Source organism: Ambystoma mexicanum, chromosome 6q, assembly GCF_040938575.1.
Source record: "Ambystoma mexicanum isolate Mex_15411 chromosome 6q, UKY_AmexF1_1, whole genome shotgun sequence".
Lineage (NCBI taxonomy): Eukaryota > Metazoa > Chordata > Amphibia > Caudata > Ambystomatidae > Ambystoma > Ambystoma mexicanum.
In genome coordinates, this window is record NC_090937.1 from 1549094118 (window position 1) to 1549109900 (window position 15783).

At 43.2% G+C, this 15783-nt stretch overlaps 1 protein-coding gene across 1 annotated transcript in view; it reads right to left on the reverse strand.

Moving 5' to 3' along the window:
* Positions 1-15783, reverse strand: part of GFRA4 (GDNF family receptor alpha 4) — a 929345-nt gene that overhangs the window by 84630 nt on the left and 828932 nt on the right. The gene's annotated exons all lie outside the window — the stretch shown is intronic.

A 15783-nucleotide genomic window follows, 5' to 3' on the forward strand; every position in this document is an offset into this window, starting at 1 on the left:
CACCTGTGGCTTATTTAAAACGAGGGAACGCGCATCCAGCAAGCGTACATTGAGAGGAGTGCTTCAGTAGAGTGCTGTTTGCTGTGGCAGAAGGACTTTGTGGCTGACTCCCGACGCAGTGTTTTTACACACTTTGCCACTGATAATGGATGACAAATATTATAAATACCTTGTGTGTCACGCAAACCCTCCTGATAATGAGGGGGGGTCACCCTTTTATTCCCTTAATCCTTGACTTCTATAGAGATAACCTGATTATTCTGATTCAAAAGATGAAATGCTCTAGAGCACCAGGACATAATGGCCGGGACTATATTGTCCTAAAGGAAAACCCAGAAGAATGGGCATCTTTATTAAAGATACTGTTTGAAAAAGTCTGTAAGTTGGGCATAAGCCCACTATCCTGGAGGCAAGCATTGGTTGTAACGGTATTCAAAAGGTCGAGACTTTCTGTCCAACTACCGCCTCTTATCTATGCTGGAAGTTTCTTTGAAAATGTTTGGTCTACTGCTACTTAAAGAATTAAAAAAATGGGTTAAGGAGCGGAATATCCCAGGAACATTCCAGACTGGGTTTAGAGGCAGTTCAACCACATACTCATAACATAGTAGTACTGGATGCATTGATCAGGAAATCCTCTACCAGGTATGTACCTTCCTGTATGTATTATATGTGGGCCTTTGGACCGCATTTAATGGTGTTGACCGTAACAAGCTTTGGTCAAAACTTAGCAGGATGGAAATTGCTACATGCTTGTTAGAGGATGTAAGACAACTATATGAGGGGATGACAGTACATGTTCCGCTTGATGGGGGCGGTGTGAGCACTGGCCCTGTACCTATTAATTGTGGGGTTAAGCAGGGATGCGTGCTCGCACCTCTCCTGTTCAATCTGTATGTGTGTGACCTGCCTCACTATCTTGTAGGGGTAAATTATTGCCTGACAAAACTTGGAGGGGTGCATATTAGATGGCTGTCCTACGAGGACGATATAGTAATTTTTGACAACACGTATGTGGGTCTGAGTAGGGCAGCCATCAAATTGCAGAGGTACGCTGACTCTAATGGGTTAGTTCTCAACTTCGAAAAAACAAAGTGTATGGGCCACGGAAAGGGCTATAAGAGATCTCTATTGAAGTTAGCTGAAGGTATAATTGAGGAAGTAGCGACCTATAAATACCTATGCCTGGAAATGGACAAGGGGAATTATATTGAAATGAAGATAAAAAAGATATGAAAGGAAAGAATCCAGACCATATTGATTAAAAAAATTGCCAGCAAGACTGCAGGGCTTTAGCTATTCGGGGAAATATAACACTTTACAAACAGAGATTTTGTCCCGCAGTGGTCTATAGCCTGGAAGCAGCTTATATGACTGAGCTAAGCTGGCTAAAAAAACTAAGGTACATTTTGGAGATATGTATTGTGCCTAGCTTGTTCGGTACCTATTGACCTCATATGACTAGAATTTTGGTTATCATCATTGGTTTTCCAGGTTTTAAAAAGAAGAGGTATTTTGCTGATTAAGTCAAGAAAAACTCGTCAGTGTCCTCTACTTAAACAGTTGTGCCAAGCTATGGTTGATGAGCACAAGGGGAATGGTTTATCCGCCTGGTCAGATTTGTCTCTCAATCTATTTGAATCCTTGAATTGGACACTGAATTGGTTGTTGAAATTCCTTGAATTTAAGGAAGAATTGATAAAGAAGATAACAGAGTGGGATTGGATTGCAAACTTTACTCATTTGGAGAGCTTCAAGAGATATCAGATACAAAGATGAATGTAGTACAAATGTAAGGCATCCAATCTTACTTGCTTAAATGTCCAGCCATTACTGTTCTGTTTGTAGATTCTATTTATTGTTACGATGAGATCAATTACCTACCTTGACAACCTTGCGGTCTGTGCGGGTCATTCCGAGGGAGTGTCATACATGTTAAATTTGCTTAAATTCCAAAGTTAGTGAAACAGCGCAGCACACTAACCTCTTACAAGAAGATGAAATTGATATCTCTGGAATTGTTGAGTGGATATGTTTATCGTCTCCAATCACTAAGTGAAGAGTCGTTTTAGAGATATTGGGCCTCATTACGAGGTTGGAGGTAGCCATGGAGCTATTAGCTATTAGCTCCATGGCTGCCTCCAAAACCCTTCCGACTCCTCCTTCCGAGGTCGGAGGGACCGGTAATTCCCCATTCACCAGGGCCATTCCCCATTCCCATTTGAGCCCCCATAGGGCTCAACGGGAAGGGGGAAGGCGCTAATAACGGTACCTCAAATTGCGCTACCGTTATTAGCTCTAGAATCCCTTTGCGAGTCCCGTCCTCAACGCCTGCAAAAAGCAGACATTAAAGAAGGACCCGCAAAGGGAACTCGTAGTAGGGAGGTAAGGGATTACCGGCACCGATGCCCTTACCGGTGCCGGTAATCCCTTACCTCCCACCTCGTAATGAGGCCCATTGTCTCAATTCTGGAAGCTTATATTTAACGAATGGCACTAAATTATGTGTGGATTGAAAAAATGAAATGGCTTGGAAATTACATTTTTAGAAATTGTTGATCTTAACTTTTTTATTGATAATTTTAAAGGTGTAATGCTATGTAATTTGATATGTGATTTGGTATTTTGTATTTTGTATACTGTGATGGTTAATATGAAATATGTGAAACAGTTCTTCGGAACTAGTAACAGATTATGAACAGTAAATATAAGTGTATTGCGCCATTCAGTAGGTGCCGAAGCGCCTGTAATGGCAAGGTGTCCTTTCTGTAATGTGTGCAATAAGTTGAACAATTCTCTAGAGGAGTTTGCAGCCGTGGAGATGTTACTATCATATATCTCCTTCTTAGAGGCGGGAAGAGCAGCTTTATATTGAGTTTGTGCTAAGGCACACTCCTGCCGATGTTCAATAAGACCTGACTTGTGCCATTTCCTTTCGGCCCACTGCATAATCCTCTGCAGATTTCCCACAGTGTTGATGTCAACAGTCAGATTATTCCGAGACCTGATCGTCTTTGGTCTGACCGGAGAGACGAAGTCCAGAGCAGCCTTCAATGAGCTGTGATACAATCGATCTTTGTTCTAATGATTTTAGGAAGGTATCCTTATTTAGTGGCATGAGCATAGGAGTCATGGGGCCTCATTACGACCCTGGTGCTCCCGTAATGAAGGGGGCCGGTATGGGACCGGCACCCTTCATTACGGGAGTGCCTATTACGAGTTTCCCTTTGCAGGACCCGGATCAGACGTCTGGTAAAACCAGACATATTTTCCTGGTCCTGCGAGTGGAAGAGGGAGGTAACAACAGGACACTTGTAATGTGCCCGTTGTTACCTCCCTCCCCATTCCCATTGAGCCCTATGGGGGCTCAATGGGAATGGGGAATGGTTCCTGCAAGGAGGAATTACCGGGTCCTCCTATGTCGGAATGACCCGGTAAGTCCCCATTACAGGAACCCGGTAATGGAGCCTGGTTTGGAGGCCCATGGTCTGACATGACATTCTATTATGGTTCTGGGAGAGAATTCTTGCTGTGCTGATCCGATTAATTGTTGTTTTCCCAGGCATCGCTAGCTCAAGGTTAAGCACCAAATAGTCTGACCATGGACATTTGGATAAGTCAATTTTTGTGATAACAACATGATTGGAAAGGATCCAATCGATGGTCCCCCCAATTTTCATGTGAGGGCCCCTGACTAGCTGTGAGAAATTGAGTTCTTCAAGAATGGCAGACAGTCAGACGCTTCTTTGTGGTCAGAATCCAAGTAGCCAAGATTAAGTTCTCCTAGTATGATGTTGGTTGAATTGATGGTCATAAATGATACAACTGCTTCTATGAGGGAGTATTTTGAGTATGGCATATGTTCACGTGGACGGTATAGGCATGAACAGTTGTATGTAAGGTTTCGATTGACCCAAAGTTTGATGTGAAGTATTTCACATCAAGATAGGTTGAATTTCCAATGCATATATGTTGAGACTTTTTGAGATCATAACAGCTAACCCACGCCTCTACACAATCTAAGCGATCTTGACAGAAGATAAGACGGATTTGTCAACAGACAGCTGTATGATGTGAAAGAGGTTTCTTAGTGCAATTACGTCTTAAAAAGGAAACCTACATGAGCAACTGTGACTCAGTGTCTGTAGTTGGACATTTGCAGCTGTTCATACTTTTATGTTAGGTACTGTGTGGGCGTATAGCTGCTGGCATGCCAACTCCTGATGCCTCGCATAAAGTATACATGTGGGGTCTTACGCATGGATGTTGGAAATGTCAACTATACACTCAATAGCTGGCAAGCCCATCTGCGTACAAACTCAGCAACACCAGATTTTTTTTTAAATAAGAGACCGCTGAAAGTGAGACTGTGTAGCAGATCTGACTTTCATGCCACAATACATTCAGTAGAACTCCTGAAATTTAAAAAAATAAATAATAATCTTGGCGATTCCCTCTAGAAGATTGAAATCTGTCACAAATATCCCGTCTGGGTCACTTTCAGATTCAACAAAATAGTGAAATGCTATGGACACGTGCTCCGAGTGGAACCATTTTCTAATTATGCCACCAAAACCTGCCTCCTCTGCGGCTTATGGTTCCATGGCTGCTGAGGCCAGTTGTTGGATTAGTCACACATGGCACTGGGAGCAGACACCGAATGAAAACCCAAGGGATCTATTCCTGGCAATTAGTACAAGGCGTCAGTGACTGACATTGAGGCTCTGTTACATGTGCATGCATCCGTGGGTCAAACAGAGGTTGTGGCACAGGATGGCAGCTGAGATGATCCAGTGAGAGGCAGCAATCTTTTCTTGATTGAATCATTGTGACTTTGCAACTTGGAAGTTCTATTTATAGAGTGTTTCGTTCTTATAGACAGATGAAGAAAAAAAACAAAGACTAATGTGTCCAAACTCTAAATTAACTGGAGTGAGCACGGTCCCTCATAATCAGGAGATGGCAATGTATATTTGTATTTATATTCATTTATATTTCTAAAGCGCTTACACCTAAGCGCTATACAAAATGAATAAGATGATACAATGAAGATATGCTATAAAACACAAAATTACTGTATACGCTAAAAGTGGCTGTAATTTCAACACACCACCGAATTAGGGGTTGGCACTAATTCTGCCAGCAGAATTAGCCCTGGTGGAATTACCACCAACATCAGGCAGAATTAGCATTGCTGCTAATACCGCCAGCAGAATTACCGCCAAGATGCAAAACGGTATTTCCACCATATCAAAAGATGAAACAAAGCTGCAATACCACCTAAAAGGTGGAGGTAAATGCAGTCAGGTGATAGAAAAATAGTCACAGGTGCACCCACTTTATTTATTTATTTATCTTTTTATAATGCGCCGGAGCCCGCAGGTATCAGGGCGCAAAAAGATTTGGTCAAAGGGCCAACAGATCAAAGGAAGGAAGGAATATTTATTTAAACAGAATTGTCTTCAGACACTTCCTGAAGTTGTGCAGATCTGGGATCATTCTCGGCTCCAAGGGCAGTTTATTCCACGAAGCCGCGGCTAGCAGTGGAAAAGAGCGACCAGTAGCTCTTTTTATCCGGGGACAGCAAAGGAGCATAGTGTCACTTGACCTAGTAGTTCTTGGGGACTGCTTCAAATGAATGCTGTCTCGAAGGTATATCGGGGATAAACCATACAAGCATTAATGGTTAATGGTACTAATCTTAAAAGGGATCCTCTCATCGATGGATAACCAGTGAAGGTCTCTTCTATGTTTATTAACCGATACACCTCTTGGGATACTTTCAACAATGCGACTTTTTGCAGTACCGGCATCCTTTGAATACACCTTTTGTTAGCTCCGGCCAACACGGCATTACAGTAGCACAGCCTTGGCATGAGCACAGCCCTTGTTAGCGTAATGCAATTGGCTTGGGAGAGGAAAGGTTTAATTAACCTGAGGAACCTCAGATGATATTGTGTCTTATTTACAATACTGCTAGTGTGGGCATCTGAACCTAAGCAAGGACATGGATCACTTGCTGTTCAATCCGAAAACCTGCATAGTCCGCACTCAGCTTTGCACTTGATTGGGTGGCCCCAAACACGAGGAACTCTGTTTTGGATCCATTTATGCGTAGTCCATTTTCCATCATCCATGCCTTGATTGATTCCTACACAAGGGAAATCTCCTCTGCGTGCTTGCTATTGTCATCACTTAATTGCATGACGAGCTGGGCATCGTCCGCGTAGTTGGTGAAGTGGACACCCAGCTCGTATAAGAGGTCACACAAAGGAGGACAGAACACATTGAACAGTGCCGGGGACAAACAAGCCCTTTGTGGAACTCCGCACTCTGTGTATTCTGACTCAGAACTCTCCTCCCCCCAGTGGATGCTTGACATCATATTACTGAGAAACGATTTTATCAATTTAATAACTGTTTCTGAGCAGTGTCCCACCTCTCCAACCCTTTTCACCAAATGATTATGGTACACAAAGTCGAAGGCTGCTGATAGATCTAAAAGCATCAGCTGCCCCAGCTTGCTGTTATCCACAATATCCGGCATTCCTGCCTGGAGATCTATCAAGGCACTTTCAGTGCTGTGGTAAGCGCTAAACCCTGATTGTTTTCCATGAAGGACCTTATTAGTCTCTAGAAATTCCTGTAAAAGCGGTACATTAGTGATAGGTCTCAGGTTGTTATAATTACGAGGGTCTTGACCTGGCGTCTTTGGTAGTGGAGTAAATACCACTCTTTTACAACAGACAGGAACTTTGCTGTGTTTGAAAGTGGCGTCCACCCTGAAAGACAACATAAGGCTGCCACCTGACCAAAACACACTTTCAAACAACATGCTGCCATCAGGTCTCGCTAACGAACATGTGTGTCGGTGCCACATTTTCTTGCCAGCAGCACTTTTGAGCACACTGGGCATGCTGCATTGCATGTACCAGCCCACTTTTTCACTTATGCTCGGGTAGGTGCTGCAGACATTCCTGTGCCATGCATCCTGGCACATCTTCCTGCCCACTACCATGCCACAGATAAATGCCACAAAGGCACGCATCTACACAGCAGCCAACATGTCAAACATTATTGCCGTGCTTGACTGCACCCATGCGGTGTAGTTTACCCCCAGGCATGCGAAGAGGCATACGGCAACAGGAAGCAGTTCCACTTGAATGTGCAGGTTACGTGCAACGTTGAACTGCTAAGAAAAGACTGCTGCACTCGCTTACCTGGATCCACCAGCGATGCCATGGCCCTCCGTAACAGCGCCTTGCCTGCGTACATTGAGAGCCATAGAGAGCAACGGACATGGATGCTGGGTACAAGTGCTGTCATACAATACAATCTCGCAGCACCAGTCGAATGCAATGTGAAGCGGGATGGAACATCCCTACTAATGATCAATGCATGCCCTGTCAATGCTCCATAAATGCAGGACCTGCCCTCTCATGCCACACATGACAACCACCAACCGACAGGACTAGGCCCAGAAGGACCTTGGGGTAGGATGACAGCAATGCATAATGCCCCACAAAGTTACTTCTGCACAGATGACTACAGGAACCACAATGCATAGGGCACAAATACATATACAGCCAACGTAACAGTTCAACACTGCACTGCTGGTGGTATGAGTGCCAGATGTGGTAGTGGTAACAGTAATTCTGCCGATGCCAGGTAGAATTAGCATCCAAAACTGTTTTACGGTGGTAATTCCACCGGATGTAATTACTGTTACCGAGAACATTGTGTGCGCGCTCCTGAGAACTTGTAATAGGGTCGTAATTTAGCCAGACACCACTCCGGTAATGTCAATTGCACCAGCGCAGAATTACTGCTGCATTACCACCCAACGCGTAATGAGGGCCAAACAGTCAATGCAAAGGGCAAGCAATTTGAGAACACTTGCAAGACAAAAAACATTTTTTGTAACACTGAATGAAAAGGAGGACTTCAATGATGAGGTAGAAACAGCCAAAACTGCAGATCGCCAGTAGAAAGCCTGGGGCAGAGAAAAATGTCATCCTGAGGAAGTGGGACGCCAGGGCAGAGGGAGGAAGGCACTGTACCCAACCAAGTCAGAGTCATAGCAGCGATGACAGCACAACAACACCAACTCTGCTGAAGGGCCAACCTCACCGCCACTTCTTGTGCCGATGGGGATACAGAGTGCCATCTCCATTGGACACAGTTCAATACATGGTTTTCGCCACAGCCTGTTCCCAAGAATGAACATTAAAGTTATGTTTAAACATAAGACTTATGCTGTGTACCTGAGCACTGGTAGAATGCAAACACCATTAGTTTGTGGGATAACACACTAGTCTCATGCTGGTCTTTGCCAGTCTCTGATCCCACAAGCATGTTCTAGCTCTGAGAAGTTCCAGGTTGCAAAAGACCAGAAATCGCCATAGAGTGTTACTTCCCACATCCCTCGCCAGGTCTTTCATTGCCATCAGCTGCTGTGTTCTTATTCTCCAGATGAATAGATGAACACAGATACATAAGCCAGTATTTTCGGTGCATGCTTATGTCACTTCCGGAGCTAGCATGTCCCAAAGATATTCCACAATAGCTTCTATATAGAGGCGAGGCACCAATTGCTGAGACACCACACAAGTAGATGAAGCCTTGGTTTACACGGTACCCAGTCATTTTACCGAAAACAAAACAGAGTGGTACATTTCACCGAAGTACATAACACCTAAAAACACCAAAAAGATTCATTAAATATATATGGGGTAGTGGGGTTAAAATGAGTCGGGATGGGGATGCAGTCCCATTATAAGCGTAGAAAAACCAGCGCACCCCAAATGTACAAATAAATAAAAATGTTGTGTTTTTCAGTATTATGGCAGCAAATAAATGTACCAGTCTGAAATTTGGGTCGGTAAAATGCATATAACCGGTTGACACCTGCGAATCACGGTTACCTTCTAGGCCATGTAATGGAAGTGTAAAGAGAGAGTTCCTAAACCTTGGAACAAGGAGACTGTTTTTACAATTCTTTCTCAATTCCTAGACCATTGATTTAGCACTGAGTGACTTAACTTGACCAGTTCAGCAGGTTAAGTTAATGCATATTGTAAGCCCCCAACGTGTGCATTCAAGGAAATAATACAACACCTTCTCCTGCTGGAAAGAGAAAACAAAATGTCCTCCGTTTCCTTTCTAGCACACGTGGACCACCATTTCCACTGCTAGCAAGAGTAGTCGCTCACGCGGCACACAGACTTGTTTTTCTATTAGTAGTTTGAGGGTGTGCATACTACCTTTCCAGCGTGGGTGTTGTGAAGGTGTAGAAAACATGACCGCTGCTCTGGCGCCATCCTCATCAAGCTCTTCCCTGCTTGAACCCTTACATTTTCTATCAAACCGCCCCAAATGTTTGAACGTTCGAGAGATTTCGCACTACCACAAATGTGTGTCGTTGTTTTCCTCAAAGAGGCTCAAGCGTGGCTATTGAGGAGGAGACACATTAAAGGGGGGTGCAAGCATGCAACCCCAGACATCCACACAGGGGTGTTGCTAGGTCTGGAAAAAATCAGGGTCTAAGCTAATATCGGAACTGGTAGGACTCTGGGCTAGCTAGCAGTTTGGTTGTAGAACCGAGCTTCTATCCGGGGTTACAACCAAAAGACCCGGGGCTATAGCCCTCTTAGCCACTCCCTATAGCAACGCCTCTGCATCCATGTGCATTTCTAGGGCACATTTGTAACAACGAGACTCTTTCAGACATTTTTCCATTTCTGTCCTCGTGCGTCTAGCATATTCTAATAGAATTATAATACACACACCACGACGATCACCCATGAAAACGTATTCCCGTTAGCTTAAAATGATACCTGTTAGCTGAGATTTCTGAAAAAGGTCTGTCACCTTGCAGCTGCGAAATAGAATAGGGTGCCTTGGAGAGTCCACATTCAACACTTTCACTAGCCTATAAAGTCAAATAAACTTGTTTTATGATACCCTTCCGCTAAGCTCGGCCTTCCACAGCATCCAACTGGGCCCCAATTACATTTAATTGTGTGAGCCCTTGGCTGACCACTTCACTGCGGTATAATATGTTTCCAAGTTTCTTTGTCTGTCTTCCCCGAAGGTCCCCTGCATTTTGAAAGCATGTGAAGTACCTGTGAGTGTTGGCATGTTTATGGCTCCATAACAGACCCCTCTTGGGAAAAGGGTTGCCAGCTGCAGGAACCCCGAAGAACATGAATTCATTTAACTCCCTCCATGGCCCACTAACTATCTCAAAAAGAGAAGAAAAAAAGTATTTCTTTTTATTTGTATGTGGACTGAAACAGCTTTTGTTTGGAAAACCTAAAAACGGGTGCAATAATGAGTTTTCGAATCAGGGTTTGCCTTTGCTTTTCTGCTTTGGGGTTATTTGGTCAAACTGAAAGAAGCTTATTGCTTGTCCTTACCTATTAGAGAAAGATGTGCTTGAAACTCATCGTAAGAATTTGGGGGCACATAAAATAATAAACGGTCATGTTTGTGATAAAACACCTTGAAATCTGGTTACCTGGGGCCAGATTACAAAAACCTTGAACTGGTGCAAGTGCAAAGTTTGCACGGTATTATCACTAGGGCAAAAGTTGCCCTATTTTGGACATGTTAGAAAACTATTGCACTATGACAAGTTTGTCGTGGTATAAGCACGATGGCAAAACTTGTTCTTGGGCAAAAAAGAGAAATGTTCACTCCATTATTGCACCAGGGCAAAGTTTGCCCTAGTGCTAATACGGAATGGTATTAGCACTATGGTAAACTTTGCCCTGGTGAAAAACCACATCTTTTTTTCACTATGGCAAGTTTTGCCTTAGTTCTTATACCATACCACACTGCACTTGTCATGGTGAAATAGTTTTCTAATACCTCCAAGTGTTTTTAAAAATAGGGCAAACTTTGCTCTAGTGCTAATACCGTGCAAATTCTGCACTTGCACTGGTGCAAATTTTCCGTGACCTGGCCCCCAGTGGTCAGGTCGTGTGCAATAATAATGCATCAAACACACTGGTGGTCATTTTCGATGAGGCGGAACGTTAAATGAAGACGTAATGCTTTTATGCCTCCACTTAAGACAATTTTTCTTACTCGTTTTATTGTTTTCATCAGTTAATAACAACAAACGTGACAGTGGTTCAGTGAATCAGCCCCCTCACCCTTACGCCCAAAATACATCATGATTCTGTTTCCTGTTGTCCACATCCATTGAGTGCAATTATCATCATACTGTTATTTCTCGACATCTCAGTATTTGCAACTGTACCCCCACCATGAGTGGGTATTCACCTCTCCTCCTACAACCGATGCAGACTACTTCCTCCACAATCAATGACAGAATGGGTTCAAAGTACCTCTTCTTCAGATAAGGTCTCACTTTCTTGGGATGCAGAGTGAGATGTTACTTATAAGGACCCTTATCTTTAGGCCTGGCATAGGGGTGGGCTAGTCTTCCATACTTCCTTTCCATTTCGTTACAGTAAAGGATATCCTTTTACCCACTGCATTAGTGTTGGACTCCTTGCTCTACTCCACACCATTGCCACCCTCGGTTTAGACAAAAGCATTAGTAGCCCAGCCAGCTTCCGCACCTGCCCAGTGATCTGCTTGGTATATCCCAGTAACGCCACTCTCGGGTAAGGCCCCACCCTTTCTGCTATTATGATCCTCATTGCATCAAAGACTCCTTCCCAAAACTGAAATATTGAAGGGCAGCCCCACGCTACATGCATAAAGTCATTAAAAAACGGGTGTGTTCTTCTGCAGTGTTCAGAAATAATGTATGTTTGTTTGTTTGTTTGTTTGTTTTATTTATTTGTATAGCGCTCCAGACCCAGGGGTATATGGGCGCTCAAGGATATGGTTACAGACAGGGTAAATACATTAGAATATATGTACAAGATTTATACATTTGCAGCAGTACAGTTAATGCAGATGGCAAAGAGACCGAATGTAAGGTAAGCATTTGGTAGTTACACAGAGTTATAAGGGCTATGGAAGCTAGTATCGCTGTGAGCATTTTGCTTAAGTGTAGTTTCATAGGGGTGTAAAACAATTGATGGAGATATTTAAAGTGAATGAGCTTAAGCCCACTATTAAGGGAGATCTTGCTAGTCTGGGCGCAGCAGTATTTGAACATAAGGAGAACTGGGGTTCGTAATTAAGACAGTGCGCTAGTTGATACTACAAAAATACATGGGTATGGCCTGCTGCAATGATACACTTCCACTGGCGTCCCCTAGTAAACACCAGTACAGATAAACATGAAGATGATGATGGAAGTATAAGTTCAGTGCACAGATCCCCAAAATTCTTGTTAAAAGTCCAAAAGACAAGTGAATCTGGCTTCAAATCCAATTTATTGATGACTAGACAGCCGACACGTGTTTCGACCTTTCAGGTCGTTCTCAAGGCTGTGCGTTAGTCAGAAAATAATATAATCACATATAAAGTACAGAATCATAAAGAAAAAATGTATGGGACATCCCAATCACAATAAAACCAGATAAAAAAGGAAAATGACATACCAGTTTTAAGTGCATGGTTGAAGCCAATAGAAAGAGAATAAAAAGGAAAAACAACAGAAATCAAACATAAAACAAAAAGATAATTAAAGTTAGTATGGGCTGCATGTCCAGTGTGACAATATTGATAATAATGAGCATGTGGGAAGTTGCTACATAACGTGACTCAGAATATATTATGAACAGATTGAATTTTCGCAATAAGTTTGTTGCCTGTAATGGTAATGAAATAACCCTTACTGGTGAGTCCATTACTAGTGAAAATGGTTTTGATAGTTGGTTTAAAGATACACAATGGCAAAATAAATAAAAGAGTTAGGCTGACTCACCCTCCAATGGGTATGTGTCTTTAAGAATGGATGATTATCTAAAAAGTAAAATATTGTATCACAAATTTGAGTGCTGCTATATGCTATAGGTATCTTCAATAGAGATATTGTTCAGAAGAAGTACTGTACCTGAAGCTGGCTAGCTCTTATGTATTCAGGGGTCGAATCCCCATGGTTGTTAGTGAGCAAGTAATCTACAATGGCGCCGTTTGCCACATCCATTGTAAATCGCGGCAAAGTGCGTTTTTGCGGGTGACGTCACGTGCGCACGGCCCGTAATTGACGTAAGTGCCCGTCATGGCATTAGATCAGTGATTAGATGTAAACAAGAGGTAAGCATAGGGAATACATCACAGCTTCACAAGTCATGCTCCTAAGCACCTACCAAGTTGAATAGAGTGTCATCTGTTTAGAGGCATAATAAGTGAAACGTCATGCTGCATGAGCTATCAAAATAAAATATTAGCTTCCAATTGACTAGCAAATCAGTATTGCGGAACTGTTCGTGTGTCATTAGACACTTGTTATGTATTACTGATGTGTGATACCATTAAAAATTAAGATGTGCAGATTCTCACAGCTCATTTTGGTTAAATGAGAAGACTTCTCAATGCCATCAATGTTAATAAAACAGATTGTAAAGCAAAGAATGCAGGGGCTGCTAAGGTAAATATATGGCATCTGAAATAACACCTTATTCAAATATTACACAGAGACATTGGGCCTCATTAGGACCCAGGCGGTAAGGGGGTTACGCCGGCGTAAACCATGGCGCCCCTTACCGCCTGAGTACGAGTTCCCTTAGCGCCATGGTGATTTTAACGCCTGCTTTTAGCAGGCGTTAAAATCCATGGCGCTAAGGGACCTTGTTGTTAATTACGCCACCGTAATTTACGGTGGCGTAATTAACGCCTTCCCCACTCCCATTATGCCCTATGGGGCCAGAAAGGGGAATGGGGAAGGGTAAATGGGGATTGGGGACTTACCGCCCCGCCAACCTCGGAATGGGGCGGTAAGTCCGCCAACCCCCATGGCGGAGTTGGCAGCTTAGCGCCATGGACCATGGTGCTAATAGCGCCATGGTCCTCCGCCAAGGTCCTAATGAGGGCCATTGTGCGCATGTTTCACAGAGACAAACTTAAATTAACCCTTGTTGGATGTATAGCCATTAGCCATTATCGGATGTATATAGGGTCAAATATTATAAACAAATGCACAGACAAATCATGTCTGTTATGTCAACACTATCATAACAGGTGTATAACCAATCATAGATAGCACAAATGGAGGAGAGATAAAGCTTGTGTTATCAATAGCAAGGCAAAGCATTTTACAAATGACATATGGACAGAAATGCTGAGAAATAAAACATGTTTTGTCAAATGGCAAAGCGTTTAACAAATGACATATGGACACAAATTTGTTTCCTTCACTTTATTATAGAAGCGGGACACACGTTTACTGGTATCCACCCTTTCCACTGCCTCATCTAACGTGGCAGCTCCCTCTGGTTCTCCTGGAAAAGTAGAGAATAAATCTTTCAGGGAGTCCCTTAACCTGAAATGTAGAAATAAATCTGAAGGCGTAATAACCTCTTTACTCTGCAGCTCCTCCACCATCAGGAACTGACCTTCTGGGAAAAGTTTGTGAAAGCTTACAATACCCAGCCAGTTCATGCTGTGTACATACCCCGGCTCACAAGTCAGTGGTAACCCTGGAATATGGATGCCCGAGAGTTTAGGAGAATACAAAACTTCAACTTTCCCCTTTTTCTCATTCGGACCCACCACTGGTTAATTATGGTTAATTCCATCATATTCGTCACTGTAGACGACCTTCCAGGGGTCGTTAGTATTATTGCCTTTAACAGAGATGGTGCTGCGAGCGCTCTTTCCATTTACACATGCCTCCTTTTAAGCCCTCCCTCACACCAGTATGCCAGAAATCCCGCCTGAGCCTGCCTCATAATACACCTCAAAGTTCGGCAACTCTAAGCCCCCTTTAACGGCTCCACCAGTTTCTTCCATGATATGCCTGCTTGCTTGCCTGCTCAGACGAACCGAGATATCTCTGACTGCACCTCGCGGAAATATGACTTCGATATCGCTATCAGTTCATTTAAAAATACATAAAGAAACCGAGTAGGACCATTTTTACCAATGATATCCTTCCGTAAAGATTAAGTGGGAGGTACATCCACCTTTTCAGCACCACCTTTTATAGCACCACAGCATAATTTTGCTGATACAAGACCTCAGGGGAATGCGCAATATCTATCCCCAGGTATCTAGTATAACTAATATGCCAATGAAACCCTAGTTCATCAGCCAACTGCCCTGTACTTTCAGTGAGTGGGAAAAGCACTGACTTTACGACATGATTTTCAATCCACAGTACTCCCCAAATTCCGATACTTCCTTCATAATCGGTCCTAAGTTAACTTGCGGATTACTAACATATATCACCATGTATGCTGCATATTGGGATACCACCGCCCTATATCTATACAACTGTATTCACCCATGTTGTATCTATCCTTCATCGTCTCCGCCAACGGCTCTATCGCTAAGGCAAGCATCAGGGATGACAATGGGCACTCCTGCCTTATGCCTCTCTGAAGCGGGATGACCGATGTAAATTGGCCGTTTACCCTAATCCGTGCATTGGGCGAGATATACACAATGAGACCAAGCATAGGAATTCCTCTCCTATCCCCAACCTTTGCAACACTAAAAACAAATAGGGCCATTCTACTGAATCGAATGCTTTCTCAGCATCTAACAGCATCACCATTATCAAGTCTTCCTGCCAAACTGCTGCCATTAACCCAAAAAGTCACTGCAAGCCATAGGAAGTAGATCGTCCAGGGATGAATCCAGACTGGCCTGACTTCACACATTTATGTATCAGGGGGGACAATTGCATCACTA